Here is a 12,273-nt window from a genome sequence, read left to right on the forward strand (position 1 = left end):
TTAAATGAGTCAACTTTGTCAACAGGGGATCCATCGGAAAAATAAATATGAAAATCAGCTGACTGGGATTGAAGATGACGTATACTAAAAATCATACTACATGACTTCTTTTTGTTCAATACAAGTTTGTTCTTGCAGAACCAGTCTTGAGCCTTATCAAAATCGGACTGTAGAGAATTCTGGATCTGCACTATATTTGATTTAGAGGTGTATATGACAGTGTCATCGGCATATAAGTGGGTATGACAGTTGGAGCAAATTTTAGGCAGATCATTAATAAATACAGAAAAAAGAAGCGGACCCAGTATGGAGCCTTGTGGAACACCCTTATCGATAGTTAAAAAGTCAGACTGATGACATTGAAAAACAACACATTGACGACGACCATGGAGATAAGCATTAAACCAGAGAAGAGCATTTTGATCAAGACCAATTGCAAAGAGTTTGTCAAGTAGCAGATAGTGGTCAACCAGATCAAATGCCTTAGATAAATCAATGAAAATTGCACCAGTAAAATTACCCTTATCAAAGGAGGTGAACACATCATTTGTCAATTTCAACAAGGCAGTGGTAGTAGAAAAATTTTGTCTGAATCCTGACTGAAAAGGTGATAGAATATTATTTGAGTTTAAGTACTGCGACAGCTGGTTAAAAATAAGCTTTTCAAAAGTTTTTGCAATTGTGCAAATAATAGAGATAGGGCGGTAATTATTTACATTAGATGGATCACCTCCTTTAAAAACGGGAGTGACCTTGGCACATTTCCAGATCGAGGGGATTGAACAGGTGGACAGAGACAAATTAAACAGGTCAGCAAGAGGATACATCAGGACATGTGCAGCAAGTTTAACAAATTTAGCTTCAAGGCCATCAGGACCAGCACTAGTGTTATCTCTCAATTGACGTAAAGCAAGAAAAACATCGTTGGGCAAGATCTTTTTAAAGGAAAATGAATGGTCAGAGAAGGTACTAAATGAGGGGCTGGCAGTCCAATAAGAATCAAAGTGAAAGGAATTACAAATGGAAGAAAAATGACGATTAAAGGCATGAGGAATAAGTGATGGGTCAGAGATAGTTTCATTATTAAGATGAATCTGAGATAGAACATTTTTGTTATTTCTGTTGAGAACGAGGTTCAGTCGTTTCCAGAATTGTCTTGGATTGTAAAAATTTTGTGACAGGCTTTCCTTGTAATAATTAGACTTTGCGTTCCTGGTTTTGACTGTACATTCATTCCTAAGTGATCTGTAAGTGTCCCAGTCGGTAGAGTCCTTAGATGCACGATATTTAGCCCATGCTTTATCCCTCTGCTTAAAAAGATTAAGGAGTTCTGAACTAATCCAAGGAAGGTGCATACCTTTTACTCTGACAGTCTTCATCGGAGCATGTTTCTCAATAACAGAGTTTATTTCGGAGTAAAAGAAGTTCCATGCTTCCTCAACGTAAGGAATTAACTTAAATCTATCCCAATTAATAGTAACCAAATCATGGATGAAATTATCTTCATTAATATGTTTACATTGTCTAAATATAATAAATTTAGGAGGAAAGCGTGGAACTTTTATTTTCCAGACACAGAATATAATAGAATGGTCACTTAAACAATCAGACATGACTCCAGATTTAGCTATTCTGTCAGGATTAGAGACCAGAATCCAGTCAAGCAGAGATGAGGATCTAAGGTCAACTCTAGTGGGTTCATTAATAAGTTGTGTGAGATGTACACTATCAAATAAGTTTCTGTCCATATGAGAGGAGCGATGAAGCCAGTTGCTGTTGAAGTCACCCAGAATAATTAATTCATTATGGCTCCCAAGAGAATTAATGGTAGATAAAATGCACATGGTAGAATCAGCAGGAACAGAGGGAGGCCTGTAAATATTACCAATTGTTAGCCGTTTGTTTTCATGAAAATTATATTGATGAAAAGACATTCAAAATTTACTGGCTCAACAGAAGGACTGATATGGCAAGAAACTAAGTTTGATGCGACATAGGTTGCCACGCCTCCACCTCTAGAGGACCTATCAGCTCTATATAACACAAAATTTTCAATTTCTATCTCATCATCTGTGATGTTATCATGAAGCCATGTCTCAGAAATAGTAATGATGTTTGGTTTATGAAGAGTAACCCAGGCTCTTAATAAATCAATTTTTGAGACAAGACTCCGAATGTTTAGGTGAATAATCTTCAGTCCCTTCACTAAATCAATTGTATCTTATGGAAAAAATGACAGTTCAGGTGAAAAAAGTTTGAGTGGGGGAGATAAAGTGAGAGTGGGGAGCAAGAACAAGAATAGACAGAACACACACTTACAGACAGACATACAAACGCACACGCACAATGTAACGACACCATGAAAAGGATTTCCATCAGCTCAAAGCATTATGGGTACAATCTCTCATCAGTCTATTCTCATTCATCAACACAGTGAAAGTGATGATCCAGAACAAACCCAAAACCCAGGATAGAGCGTCTGAGTGAATGTGGTGTGTTCTGTGTGGATGAGGCTCATTGTGTCAGAGACGCTGTAGAAGGACAGACTTCCTGCTCCGTGATCCACATACACTCCTACTCTATAGACATCATACACTCCTACTCTATAGACATCATACATTCCTACTCTATAGAAACCATTCTCTCCTACTCTATAGACACCATTCGGTCCTACTCTATAGACACCGAAATCATCATCATCACCATTCACTTTACTGATGATGGGCTTCACAGGGAGATCAGTCTTTATCTTATTGTGTCTGAAATAGTATCCAGAGGGAGTGCAGTCTAAACTCCAGGACTGATCATTATATCCAAACAAACACTCATAACCCTCTCCCTTCCTGCTGATGCTCTTATATGACACTGATATAGACACATCTCCACTGCACTCAATCTCCCAGTAACAGCGTCCACACACACTCTCTCTACACAACACCTGAGAATATTCATCAAATCTGTCTGGATGATCAGGATACGGCTGATCTGTGTAAGTGTAAGTAATTATTCTGTTGCTCTCAGACAGACAGAGGCGTTTATTCACTGTGTTCAGATCCAGAGTGAGCTGATGGGAATCTGATGGAGATAAAACACATCAGAATCAGGAATTATGAATCTGTTTGATCTTTTCATGTTCAGTGTATCATCAGTGTCTCAGAACAGATGAGCAGATATCCTGTGCAAATCATCATTTCCATCATCAGTTAGAAAACTCTTCTTTCACCTTCTACAGGAAGAACATGAACACACTCAGTGAGTTTTTCTGCTTGTTTTCTTACTGACTTACATTGTAGGAAGTCGTCCCTGGTCCAGAGATCAATGTTGGTGGATGTGACTGTGGAAATCAACAGACATGAACAGTGTGATTCTCACGATCCTGCATCCATTCTGTAAGATTCTATAACATCCTGTGTCCTTTGTAATATGTCTCTTAACATTGTAACCTGTATTCTCTATTGTGTTTGAAGTATAGACAATGATGTAATGGAAGATCATGAGACTGTCTGTTGTCCTTTGGGGACAATCTGTACCCTTTTCCATCTTTCTGCTGACAGTCAGATTTCACTTCCCTATATTCCACTTTATAACCTGGTGTAGCATCCTCAATAAACCAGTCTTGAATGAAATGCACTATTGCTGTGTCTGTCATTCTTGGCTCCGGGATCCCGTACCTGTGCTGTGTGGCTCAACTCAAATCGAATCTTAATTCTCGGCGATTATAGAATATACATTTATTCTAAAAGTTGGGGGCTTGTCCGCGAAAGAGGGGAAATCCCTAGGAATCGGGAAAACGTCCCGAGAATTTGTGAGGGAAAGACGCGCCGGGGAATCAAAGGACGGACCTACAATAGAGGGGTAAGTGTTTTTGGCTTACTTTATGCCTCTGTAGGATCCAGATAATCTCGTAAAATAGGACCTATATTAGAGGGGTATCGTTTGCATACCCTATGGCTATGTAGGGTCCTGGGGACGGTGTTAGGGACCGAGATTGGTTAATTGCTAGTCGTTGGTGGAATGTTAGGTCGTTCCATTGTTGAGCCGCTGAATTTGCGACTGACAACGGTAATTTTATTACTAACGAAGGAGGGCAATTAATAGAATCACTAGTCGCTAGTGGAATGTTAGGTCGTTCCATGGTTGTTTTAGCAACGGTAGTTACAGAAGTAATTATCGGCGCAGAGTGATTGGATATACAGTACTGATCACACTGTATATTTTGGTCACGGCAGCGTCATTTCTTTCGCGGGAAGTACGGAAACAAATTTTTGAGTCTGTTTATGACATTTATTTCAATTGTTACTGCATGTTGAAAGATTTGTGACCAGTAAAAGATGGTGCTTTAGGGGCGACCCGAATGCAGTTTGGCGAAAGCTGGACAAGTTTGGCGAAAGCCCAGAACATAGGTAGCACCCAATAAAGAAGGTGGTTAGGGGCGACCCGAATGCAGTTTGGCGAAAGCTGGACAAGTTTGGCGAAAGCCCAGAACATAGGTACACCACCCAAGGTCGCGGATACGATACATGTACTACAGTTGAGGTTGAGCAATACAGTACAGGAAAATTGCGCGCAAAATTACTAACCACTAACCCTTTTCTAAAAGTGGAAGATGGGGGGGTTCAGTATCAAGACCGTTACCGGGGGAAACGCCAGTCGATTTTATGTACCGAAATAATCAGGGATTTTACACGGAACCGTACGTTAGTAATATGGCGGGTTGGTCTGAGCAAATGAAACCACAAATTGAGATACCGTATCCACGAGAGGGTTCATTCACAGATGATGGCATGCAGCTGGCCAGAAGTCTGGTCAAAGAGGGGTGGGGAGATCCAAATTGGGATTATAACTATATGACTAAGAGTTATAGTGTCTGTCAAACTATGAAAAGAGTCTGGGATGAAGGTCCAGAGAAAAAAACAGGTCACGGCTTATGTGGCTAGAGTGACAGCAAAACCCCCTCCCTATTCCATGCTTAAACCCTCAGCTCCGTCTGCGGATAAACTTAAAGCAGTACAAGACCAACCGTCCGACTTAAATCCACCTAAAGCCAATCAGAAAGCAATGATTTGGTTAAGATCAGGTAACGGTATTTCTACTAGACCGATAAAAATGGCAGATATGGAAGCAATATGCAAAAGCTTGCCTTCCCCTCAGAATCCCAGCCAATTTGTCACTATTTTGAGAACACACACAAGATACGCACATTTCACAGGGGCAGATTATAGAGCAGTTTTAGCAAGAACTTTGGAGGCAGATATTTCTGAAGCAGATTTGATTTCAGCCTGTCCAACATTGGATCGTGATAATGATGTGATATCGGGCTCAGCTACTGCTGCAAGCCCTCACGAAATTTTCTGGGAAAAGCCTGAAAACCATGATACTTTCTTTAAAGAAGTGAGAGCTTTTCTGGATAAGCGTGTAGGCAGTAGACAAGATTTATCATTTGCTGCAAATACTAAGCAGAAACCGAAAGAATCTGCCTCAGATTTTTATCTGAGGTTCAAGAAAGCATGGACTGAAGAGTCTAAACTCCCAATAAACCATGCAACAATGGGGTCATTGTTTACCAACACTTTATTTAACAATATGCAGCCAAAGCAGGCTCAGTTAATCAGAATAAGAACCACAAATTTGCTTAATATGAGCACAGATGAATTGAGGAAGCGAATTAGGGAACTAGATTCATCTGGGGGATTTGTAGTTAAAACAGAGACGGCTATGTTCACTGGGCAGAAGCCTCAGAATAACCAACATGACCAGAAAGCAGAAGTGAAACCACACTTGGCTCAGCCAAAAAAGCCAAGAATAGTATGCTACCACTGCGGGTCTCAGTCATGTTAAGTGAAACTGCTGGGCATTGAAAGGTCAGATGCAGAGAGAGCAAAATAAGAGGAAGTTTTACCCACAGCAGAGAAGCACAGATTATCCAATTACCTGACAATAGGGAGACCTACAGAGTGATGTCAATTCAAAATGGATAACACTTACCTATTTGGATAATGATGGACCAAATGATGAAAATCTACTTTACATTGATAGTGCATGGTTAACCTCAAATAATTAACTCTATGGGGATTCCAGGAACTGACATTGAATGTCCCATAACTCCTCCTTGGAGGTAAAAGCTCCAGGGTCTAAACCATTTTTTCATGCATTTACAATCCCAGGAGCTCCACTAAATTTATTAGGGCAAGATTTGATGCACAAATTGAAAATGGATATCAAGTTCATGGATAACCAAGTTATGTTTTCCTTCCTATCAAGCTTACAGGTTTCAGTAAACCCCATGCCGGTCTGGGAAGAACCCAAGGATTCACAAGTAACCACACCCAAGTCTGGCTTACCTCAAAGGGTAGAGACCATGATTGATCCATCATTATGGTCACAATATAAGGACCATACAGGTTTTATTGATATGGAACCTTATAAAGCTAAGCTCAAGACTGACAAACCAGTCTACGTAAAGCAATATCCTTTGTCCAAAGACAAGGAACAGGGTATTAAGCCTTTGATTGACAATTTTGTCCAGCAGGGTGTCATCGTGCCAACACATTCACCATATAACACACCCATCAACCCAGTGGTTAAGGCTGATGGGAAAACATGGCGGTTGACTCAAGATTTGAGGGCCATAAATGAATTGATAACACCACTTGCACCAATTGTACCTGACGTCCAGATTGTAATTCCATGTACACATGAATATTTTACAGTCATTGATTTGTGTGCAGCTTTTTTCTCTGTACCTGTGCATCCAGAGACTCAGCCTATCTTAGCTTTTACCTTACAGAACACGCAGTTCACCTGGACACGCCTTGCTCAGGGCTACATGACCTACTCTGCCAGCCTCTTGGTAGCTGTGCAGAGGACAATCGCTAAAATGACTGACTTGCCCTCCACAGTCTGTGTTCTCCAGTTTGCAGATGATATTCTGGTCTCGGCTGAGACCAAGGAAGACTGCGAGAGAGCATCAATCGTGGTTTGCAACGTGCTGGCGGAGGCCGGATTTAAAGCCTCTAAGGAAAAGCTCCAGTGGGTACAACCCAAGCCGACCTACCTAGGACACATCATAATGCCAGGTCTACGGGCGATCTCGACGGACAGGGTCCAGATGATCAGGAAAATGCAGTCCCCAAAGACTGTGCAGTAGCTTCAAAGTTTCTTGGGACTGGTGAACTGCTGTAGATCTTGGATACCTGACTGTGCTATACATGACAAGCATCTCAGAAGCTTGATTGATCACAAAGCCCAACAAAGAACGCTTTTGAACTGGACTGATGAGGCCGAACTGCATTTCAATGCATTGAAGAAAGCCATCGCAACGGCTCCTGCATTCGGCCTTCCAGATTTCCGACGGGATTTTCAGCTACATGTCCGAGAGGCGGAGGGGGTAGCCATGGGGGTCCTGTTGCAACAGCATGGTTCCACGTATAGACCAGTAGCATACCTGTCTAAGAAGCTAAATAATATAGTCTCAGGTATGCCAGCATGCCTTCATGCTGTAGCAGCGGCTGCTATGGTTGTACAGATGGCTGAGAAAATTGTTCTGTCACATCCATTGACGTTGTATACCTCACATCAGGTGGGAGCAATTTTGCATAACATGCAGACACAACACATGACGGCACAAAGACGTTCAGGCTATGAGGTAATCCTGCTGGACACAAAATCTTACCATTCAGCCAACTTCGTCAATTAATCCTGCTTTATTAGGAGTTTTGGGAATGGCCGATATGGTAGATAATGATGAAAATCATAATTGCACAATTGAATTGACTGCCTCTTGTTCTTCCAGGGCCGATCTATCGGATTCGCCTCTGGATGGGGGGGAGCATATATATGTTGATGGATCATGCTCGAAACCTTCTGATGGTGTCTACCTTTGTGGGTATGCTGTGGTATCAGACATGGGGGAAATAATAGAGGCATTTGCCTTGGACTACAATTCAGCTCAAGCGGCTGAGTTAGTAGCATTAATAAGAGCATGTGAGTTGATGGCAGGAAAACGAGTAACGATTTACACTGATTCGAAGTATGCATGGGGGGTGGTTCATCATTTTGCTAAAACATGGGAAGCAAGAGATTTTAAAACGGCAGATGGTAAACCAATAGCGCATTCGAATCTAATAGGACAGCTAACTAGAGCAGTACAGCTACCTGCCGAAGTGGCCATAGTAAAGGTGAAAGGTCACGCAGCAGGAGATGATGAACAGGCTGTAGGTAACAGGAAAGCAGATGAAGCGGCGAAGGAAGCGGCCAAGGCACAAATTAAACCACCGTTCAACATGGGTAACAAAAGTCAGGTAACTATGACTGTGCACATAACCAATGTACCTGACATTGACATTAAGATTTTGCAGAGTCAGCCTACACAAACTGATTTGCAACATTGGAGTGAGCACGGATATGCTCCAGATAAGGACGGGGATTGTGAGAGATGAGAACTTCCAAAGTTGGCATTGGTGATTCTTATTAGACATTACCATGGCCTGTCGCATACAAGCTGTGCAAAAGTAGTACAAGTAATCAATCGTTTGTACTGCATTGCAGATGTGCACAAGACAGCTAAGCTTATTCTGGATTTATGTATGACGTGCACACAAGTAAATCCGCATAAACCGATTAAACATAACGCACTAACACATCCAGAAGCGCCTTTCCAGAATGTGCAGATTGACTTTACACACATGCCACCTATAGGTAACTTGAAGTACCTGTTGGTCATAATTGACCGATTTACAAAGTGGCCAGAAGCATTTCCTTGTGTAAGGGAAGATGCAAAAACAGTGGTTAAGATCCTAACCAAAGAAATAATTCCTCGATTTGGCATACCTACTACCATTGAGAGTGATAATGGGACACCCTGCGTCTAGGGTAACACAATTCCTAGCCAAAGCATTGTCCATTGATTGGCATTTCCACATACCGTATAATCAGCAATCGTCATTGAATTCGGAACGCCTTAATCGTACTATTAAGGAAAGGCTAACCAAAGCCTCAATCGAGACAGGGAAGAAATGGGTAGATTTACTACCTGCAGTATTAACTGAAATAAGAATGACTCCATCTTCCACCACTAAACTCTCACCGTTTGAGATACTAATGGGTAGGCCTTTCCTGACCCCTTGGGTTAAAGGCCGTGCAAGCATTACTTCCCTAGGTGACCTGGAGGTGGTGCAGGAGGACTACGTGACTTCCCTAATCGAGAAGCTCAATTCTATATGTGCTGATGTTTCTTTGTGTTTTCCTCTCCCCTCAGAACAGCCTACTCACTATTTTGTTCCAGGCCAGAGTGCTGATCCCAAATTTAAAGCCAACGAGGGTAGGAGAACCGAAGTACCTCGGACCAGCCACTGTGATTGCCGTAACCAGGACCGGAGTTCTGGCGGATTACCAGCCACAGTGGATACATGCTTCACGACTGAAGAAGTGTTCTTCAGGAGAGCAGACAATTTAGATAACATCACGGATATCATCACCCACATGAAGACATCCATCCCGGACCCGAAGAGAGTCGACTCCTGGTTTAACTGGCTGGACGGACTCTGGGGCGAATGGGGAACCTGGAGTTTCACCACTGTTGTTCCAATTATTGTTCTGATGTTCATTGTGTTACTAATCGCTCCATGTCTAATGCAATGTATTAGCAATTTTATTATGCATACTATTTCATCCCTTACAACGCGAGGTACTTATCAAGTGATGCTTGCTGTTCGATCAGGAGGAGCTCATACATCTACTCCGACAGCAATAGATAGTCCAGAAGAGGATGGAGATGAGTACAGTGATTATGATGGTATTTATCAGCTAGAATCTGAAGGGCATAATCGGAAAGAAGTCTAGACACAGGCCTAGTCAGAGTTGATATATAACTATATACTCAATGATGAATATGAAGTGTATCTGTGTGTCCACATTTAACATTGATAGGAATTATGTGTTTTAACATGAAGACACAGGATTGTTTGTTGGTGTAAGACATTCTGTCTTAAAGTGGCCATTGTAAGATTCTATAACATCCTGTGTCCTTTGTAATATGTCTCTTAACATTGTAACCTGTATTCTCTATTGTGTTTGAAGTATAGACAATGATGTAATGGAAGATCATGAGACTGTCTGTTGTCCTTTGGGGACAATCTGTACCCTTTTCCATCTTTCTGCTGACAGTCAGATTTCACTTCCCTATATTCCACTTTATAACCTGGTGTAGCATCCTCAATAAACCAGTCTTGAATGAGATGCACTATTGCTGTGTCTGTCATTCTTGGCTCCGGGATCCCGTACCTGTGCTGTGTGGCTCAACTCAAATCGAATCTTAATTCTCGGCGATTATAGAATATACATTTATTCTAACACATTCCTAAGACATTTCTAATATGATGATATGAGATGATGATGAAGCTCCAGGTCTGAGATATTACTGAGCTGCTCTTTACAGAAATGTTCAACATATATTTGGACAAACATCTGCTGTTTACAGACCCTAATCATTAAGGTTTGATGTTATCAGTGAGATCTGAGCTCTGGATTCATGAGCTGATCAATAATTGCTCTGTTCATCATTCAGTGATTGTTACTTCAGAAAACTGGATTACTTTGTGTAAATAACTGTATTATATGGCAGTTTAATAGTTTTTTTAACCACTTATCTTCAAAATTATCATGTCTGAAATATGAAAAGGACCTTGTTATATTTTGAAAAATCAGTTCTTTAGATTAACAATTTCAGTTTCACTTCAAGCTGTTACCTTGCTTGAGTTTATTCTCTAACTCTTCAGCCAGATGGTTGTAGTTCATCTTCCTCAGGATGTCCACCGTGATCTTCACAGCTTCTTCTGGTCCGAAACGTTTCATCATCAGATCCACTGTGTCAGGAGCATCTGCATTCTCCAGATCAGCAGCTGAAACGCTGTAATAACTCTTTAAGTGCAATTTAAACCTCTTCAGTTCATCTGTCTCTAGATCATTCAGAGCAGCCAGAAGCTGTTCTGAAACAGACGCCATCACCCTTCACTGCTTCACTCCTGCAGGACAGGCAGAAAAAGAGCATCAGTTTTATTACTCGTTTCTCCTCTGAACTGGCATTTAAAAAAAATAACTCGGAAACTCATTTCCTGGAAAACAAGTGAAACCAGTATTTCAAGAGGCATGAGAGATGCTCTGTGTCAAACACACACGTTATATCTAATGAATGCAGCAGATTGAGAAATTACAAGTTCAGTAAGAAACAGACAGAAGTAACACACAGATAAACATGGCATTTATTTATTAGATATGACACTTTTGTTCAAAGCGAACTGCAAATAAGAAACATCATGAGCAGTTTCCCATGAAGGACATTATTATTTTTTAAAAACTGCAATATTTCATACTGTTCTCTGTAACTTCTAGTGATTGTATTCAAAAGATTGTAATTTTAAACAAAAATACACATCAGTTTTTTACACGACTAAAGTTAGTAATCGTTTAACAATTGTTTTCCCCCCTGCTTGATGGATATTGAAGAGCGTTGTTCAGAAGCTGCGATCACGGAGCTTAATCAGCTATCTTGGTTCCAAAACCTGGTTTGTGTATTTTGTGAACAGATCGTGTGTACATTTTATTTTAAATGTACTGCTTAATATAACAAATACGAAGTTATAGTGATATATACATGTGATATAGTAAAGGGAAATGCTGGACCTCAAGGTGTTTGAAGGTGTCTTGGTGATATTCAATGAGAGTGTTAATTTGTCGATGTGGAGAGGACCAAAGTGGTCATACTTTCTAGTTCTAGTAAGAACTCTAGCTCCTGCATTTTGGACCAGCTGGAGTTTGTTTATTAAGCATGCAGAACAACCACCGAATAAAGCATTACAATAATCTACCCTTGAGCTCATGAACGCATGAATTAATGTTTCTGCATTTGATACTCAGAGCACAGGCCAATATTTCAATATATTTTTGAGATGAAAAAAATGTGGTTTCACTTCAGATAAGTACCTTGTGTTAAACGCATTTGCCTGTAGATACAAGATATTTACAATGTATGTACCAATTAAGTACACATACTGTAATATAAAGTGCTACCCATTTTTTTTTTTATATTGACTACATATTGTTCGTTGGGCCGTCAGTTGATCAAAACTGACTGAATGGCGTGGCACTAACAACCTGTCCCTGAATGTGGAGAAGACAAAAGAGGTTGTGATGGACTTCAGGAGGAACTCTGTAAACCACCCCCCACTGACCATCGAGAGCTCGACTGTGGAGAGAGTCAGCAGCACTAAATTCCTG

Source organism: Garra rufa, chromosome 4 (genome assembly GCF_049309525.1).
Source record: "Garra rufa chromosome 4, GarRuf1.0, whole genome shotgun sequence".
NCBI lineage: Eukaryota > Metazoa > Chordata > Actinopteri > Cypriniformes > Cyprinidae > Garra > Garra rufa.